Genomic DNA, 5,501 nt, shown 5'->3' on the forward strand with positions numbered 1-5,501 from the left:
AAGTTAAAGGAAAAACCTAAATGCTTAACCCCTACAGTGAGGGGGTCCGGGGGCTCTGTTCTGCTGTGGAGGGCATTTTCCTGGCATGGTTTGGGCCCACTTGTCCCCTTAGAGGGAAGGGTCACCGCAACTCAATACAAAGTTATTCTGAGTGATCGCCTTTATCCTATGATGAGACATTTCTATCCTGATGGCAGTGGTCTCTTCCAGGATGACAGTGCCCCCATGCACAGGACACGAGGGATCACTGAATGGTTTGATGAGGATGAACTTGATGTAAATCATATGCTATGGCCTTCACAGTCACCAGATCTCAACCCAGTTGACCACCTATGGGACGTTTTGGACCAACGTGTTAGTTAGACAGTGCTCTCCACCACCATCATTAAAACACCATGCGGGAATATCTTGTGGAAGAATGGTGTCCATGCCCCCAAAAGAGTTCAGAGACTTGTAGAATCTATGACACAAGGAGCATTAAAGATGTTCTGGAGGCTCATGGTGGCCCAACACCTTTCTAAGACACTTTATGTTGTGTTTTCCTTTAGTTTGTCACCCATCTGTAGATGATCTGGTGTCAATCTAAATAAAACTTTAGATGTATTTGTTTATTCGGTCCAATTAAGTGATCACTACATTTTCAGTATATACTAGATGGCACTTTGTTGCAGATCAATATCCAAGGTACACAAATGCAGGAAATGTTTGTTTTGTAGATAAGATTACAAGCAACCAATATTAGATGGTATCAACGCTTCGTGATATCTAGGAGACCAAGAGATGATCGTCTGAGAGAGACTCGGCGAAGGAGATTGAAAAGAAAAGGTAGACTGCATTCTTGAGAGCAATTAAAGCGAATAGATGAATGTGGTAAAACGTAAATCCTACATTAACTGTGATCTTTAAAAAGTTTAGTCATGTGAAGTAACGTAACTAAACAGTGGCTTGGGAGGAAAACTGAGATAGTAAAAGAAAAAAAAAAAGGTGGAATGACAAATCTCAAAGTCTGGGACTCTTCCAGTTAGAACCGTTTTAGATACTAGTATGGCCACAGAAAGAAACGTCTACTGAGGCTTGGTATCTATGTTCTATTTAAACGTCTTGTGGAAATACGTGACAGCGAAGTGCATGACTGGAAAATCTTTGCTAGAAATGAGGAACGTTTGTTTCGTTACAAATATAACCTCCAAACCGCTGTAGTCAGAAATCTGTCACACTGCGAGGTTCAGGCAGCACCAGTCATTTACTATCGTTTAGATCACAGATGATGTGAAATATGAACCCTTTCAAGACTTTCGTACCAGCACAAAGCCACTATTCAAATCTGATTACTAACTGCCTTGACTTGACTTGACTTGACTCGAGAAAACAGCACCTTTTCTTTGGGGGGGGGGGGATTCCCGCCCCCTCCCTTTTTTCTCTCCAATTGTATCCGGCCAGGGAGGCCGGATACAATTGGGACCACCCAGTGGCGGATCTAGAGATTTTTTTCTGGGGTGGCAAAGGGGTGGCAAGACTGTGTCCCAGAGGTGGCAGCTGCCACCCCTTGCCACCCCGTAGATCCGCGCCTGTGAGGGGGAGGGGGATTCTAAATCGGCGACTTCTGTTTGAGATTATTTTGGTGCGGGCCTCATTGACCTTCACCATGCATGTACATAAAATATACTTTAAAAACATATCTGATTTATAAATGGGGTGGCAAGACTGTGTCCCAGAGGTGGCAGCTGCCACCCCTTGCCACCCCATAGATCTGCGCCTGGGACCACCCAACCGGGCCGCCCAACCAAGCCGGAGCTAACATGGGGATTCGAACCGGCGATCTCCGATCCCCTCAACAGCAGCTTTCTTATCTTTTTTTTTGTTTTGTTTTTTGGCACGTCATTAAACATCGTTTCGTGAGCATTCCAGCTGAACGCACGCGCTCACATAATGTAGCATTATCCCTCAGCCCCACTCAAACGTATTAACAGTCAATTCATTTGAAGTGAGTGCAGGCTGGGCTAATGCAGGCGAGGGGGAAAGGCACGCAGACAGCATAGCGGCAGAGTAATTCCTTCTCTAAGTGGCATTGACTCCTCTCCTTTGCCAAGGGTGTGCCGTTCATTCAGGATTCGCACTCCGCTAAATGCACACGCGCTTCTATATTTAGCTCTTCCTTTCGGCGTGGGATGAGCACACGCTCCTGAAAACCCCACCATTTCCAGCCCCCGCCGCTAAGATGCTTAAGCATTTAACCCTTTGTTTAGACATGTCTGTCTCAGCCCAGCCCCCCCCCCAACCCCCTTCCCACAGATGACATGTGGTAGTAGTAGTCGTGGATGGAGGGATTATATGAAACGGGCAGAGGACGCCCTGAAATATGGTGTTTTGGTCTGCAATCAAACTTGTGAACCGTCCCTGTAAACCAGTATGGCCAAAGTGAACTAAGCTGCCATGTGCAGTCACATGAGAAATGAGGGGGTGTGGGGACACTGATTGTGAGGTTGGGGTGGGGGGGGCAAATCAAATTCTACTTAGGACCCCAGAAAGGCTTGAGCCGGCCCTGACTGGTTATGTGTTTGGTTGACTGGTGAGGGTCAGCTTTCAACCAGCCTCCAGTGTTAGGGATTACATCTCAAATAGGGCTTTGCAATTCTAGGATTTTTGTCTGTGTCCTTGGCAACCTAGAGAGTAAGAATTTATCCTCTTCCCAGGTGTACGCTAAAACCCCCTGTTAATGATCGTATTAATAAACCTTACATCCCACATTTCATCCATGAAATGCAGCTTGCCATGCTTTAGCCTACATTAGAAAGAAAGAGACAAAACAATCAAAGCAGGGGATAAAAAAGAATGAAGAGGCTGTTTAGAAACAGTCAGCAGGGGAAATTTAAGAAACAAGTTAGTACAACAAAAATACTACAACAAACAGATGGTCGTAAAAAATGCAATGAATAGCATAATGGTCAAGCAAAAGGTAGTACTGAAGAATGTATTCTGCCAAAGGCCAAGTCAAGTCAATTGCTTTCGTGTCAGGGAACAGGAGAGTTGTATTTTTGGTCCTACATGCTGAAACTGGTCTTTATTGGACAACTGCCAAAGCTGAGCATGGCTTAGCTCGGTGTCTTCCTTTATTTAAATCCTCGGCAAATCTTGCTCAGAAGAGAGCTGTCTTGCGAAATACCCACAGAGTCCCGGCATGACTGCATCTCCAGTACTACAGAGCAAGGACAGCTTAAAGAAGATGGGTATCAAGAGACACATCATGGCTGGATGCTGCCGTTCTAATCCAAAGTGACCCTGTGGTCCACCGTGCCTAAATAATCGATAGGCACCACTTTGATGTTTATAGATCGTAGCTAAATTGTTAACAAGTTCAATGTTAACTTGATTAAATCATGCAGCCATGGAGAACTCTCACAGTTTGTACTTTAACAAGCTCCATTGTTCATTTAAATATACAGTACTCTCTTTATCATCTCCAGTGACAAGTGCAACCTGCAAGGACGAGAGCCTCACTTGTTTGTCTGCCCAAAATAAACAGGAAATACAGTGCATTGTAGGATACACCAGCTATCGTATTACATGGGGTGTTGTTGAATGGGCTGCTGAGTGTGTACCTACGACAGGCTGTCATGACCCACCAGTGGCTGTACAGAGGCTATGTGGTACCCTTCAGAGATCACCCCAACCAGATTCTCAGATTAATATTTTGGTCAGCCATACAGCCAGTATAGGAAAAGAGAAAATGGTGTGAGAATTTTCTCCATTCAGGTCTGACCTTCATGTTCTCAGTGCATGATCAATGTTCTCAATGCATTTGCCATCAGTGCACACCAAACACCCACCCCCCACTCAAAAAATCTGTTGATCAGGATAGGTTTTACTGGAGCAAGTTTGCACATTGGACCTAGTGCTCACGTTCGTCACTTAAATCATGACAGAAGCAATAAAAAAAAAGCATCTTAAAAGCTATGGGAAGTGAAAAGCCAAAGACAAATAAATGTAGGCTGAATAGATAGAAAGATAGAGATGTATGAAATACAGGGTCATCTTTGTATAAGTGAACCTCGATTTGGTAGGTCGTGCAAGATGTTGGCCCAGGAATGGGACAAATTGCCTGCTATGTTGATATAGAAATGACAGTGGTTTGACAATAAAAATGCAAAGAAGGAGGGATGGAGAAAGAACAGGGGGAGGAGATAGCAAGGCAAGAGGACTGCATAGGCTCTGTGACTCACACTCAGTCACTCCCATGCTAGCCACCCCCCCCCCCCCGGAGGTATAGAGCGGGGATTCTCGATTCCCTCCCCCATCACATACATACACACGAGCTTACAATCTCTCTCTCTCTCACACTCATGGTCTACATCACTGCTGCATACCATGGCTTACTGCCCCCCACACACACCTACCCACCTTGCCTTCCAAGTATTTCTCCAAATGTATTTGAATTTATGCAACATGACGATTGTAGTATCTGCACAAATATATCAATCTCGTCAGAATGCAAATCACAATTACGGATCATTTAGGTTCGTCCTGAGTGCCTAACTCTTGTGTGTACATTGCACATTTGTCTGGCGAGCGGGATGCAACGAGACAGTAGACAAATATATATATATATATATATATATACACACACACACACACACACACACACACACACACACACATATGATATATATGACATATATGACATATACATGAAAAACTATATATATTTATATATATATATGACAGCTGATGATTGCACTGTCTCATAAAGAATTTACTTGAATCACTGGATTTTATATATATATATATATATATATATATATATATAGCAACTGATGAGTACACTGAGCACGAAACAAGCTTGTTCTGCCATTTAACAACTTTGAGCTATAAAAAAATACGTCTTTGCTCCTGAATTGTTGAGCTCTTTTTTCTACATCGAAGGTTCCATTGCAACATTCTGTGGACATATATACATATATACATATACATACATACATATATATATATATATATATATATATATATATATATATATATATATATATATATATATATATATGAATGTCAGATTACAAAGAAAGAATATTGCTTGGGATTAGCATCTTTTAGGAATGCATCCCCACCCTCCATCCAGCTCACTCCTGTCAACCTCCTTCCTGATCCTGAAGGAGACAAACGCTTGGATATGTCAAACAGAGAGAGAGCGAGCGAGCCCGCAGCGGAGCGCACCAAAATGACACACGACGGGAGAGGGGGTGACCTTCAAAAAAAGAAACTCGAGAAACGTAAAAAAAAAGCATACCGATTTCTTCACCTTGAAAAAGTGTGTGCTAAATTAACAAAATCATTTTTTTCTCTCCAAACGTGTGTTTTATGCTGCGATAAATTACGAGTAACGTCAGTCGCGTGCTCCCGCGCCCCCTCCCCCCTACGCACAGCCGTGACGTGGTTTGTCCGCACGCCCGGTCAGGTGACGTTTTCCGCTTCGCCATTTTGTGCCGCTGCGCCGCGGGTATTTATCG

Source organism: Lampris incognitus, chromosome 17 (assembly GCF_029633865.1).
Source record: "Lampris incognitus isolate fLamInc1 chromosome 17, fLamInc1.hap2, whole genome shotgun sequence".
Taxonomy (NCBI): domain Eukaryota; kingdom Metazoa; phylum Chordata; class Actinopteri; order Lampriformes; family Lampridae; genus Lampris; species Lampris incognitus.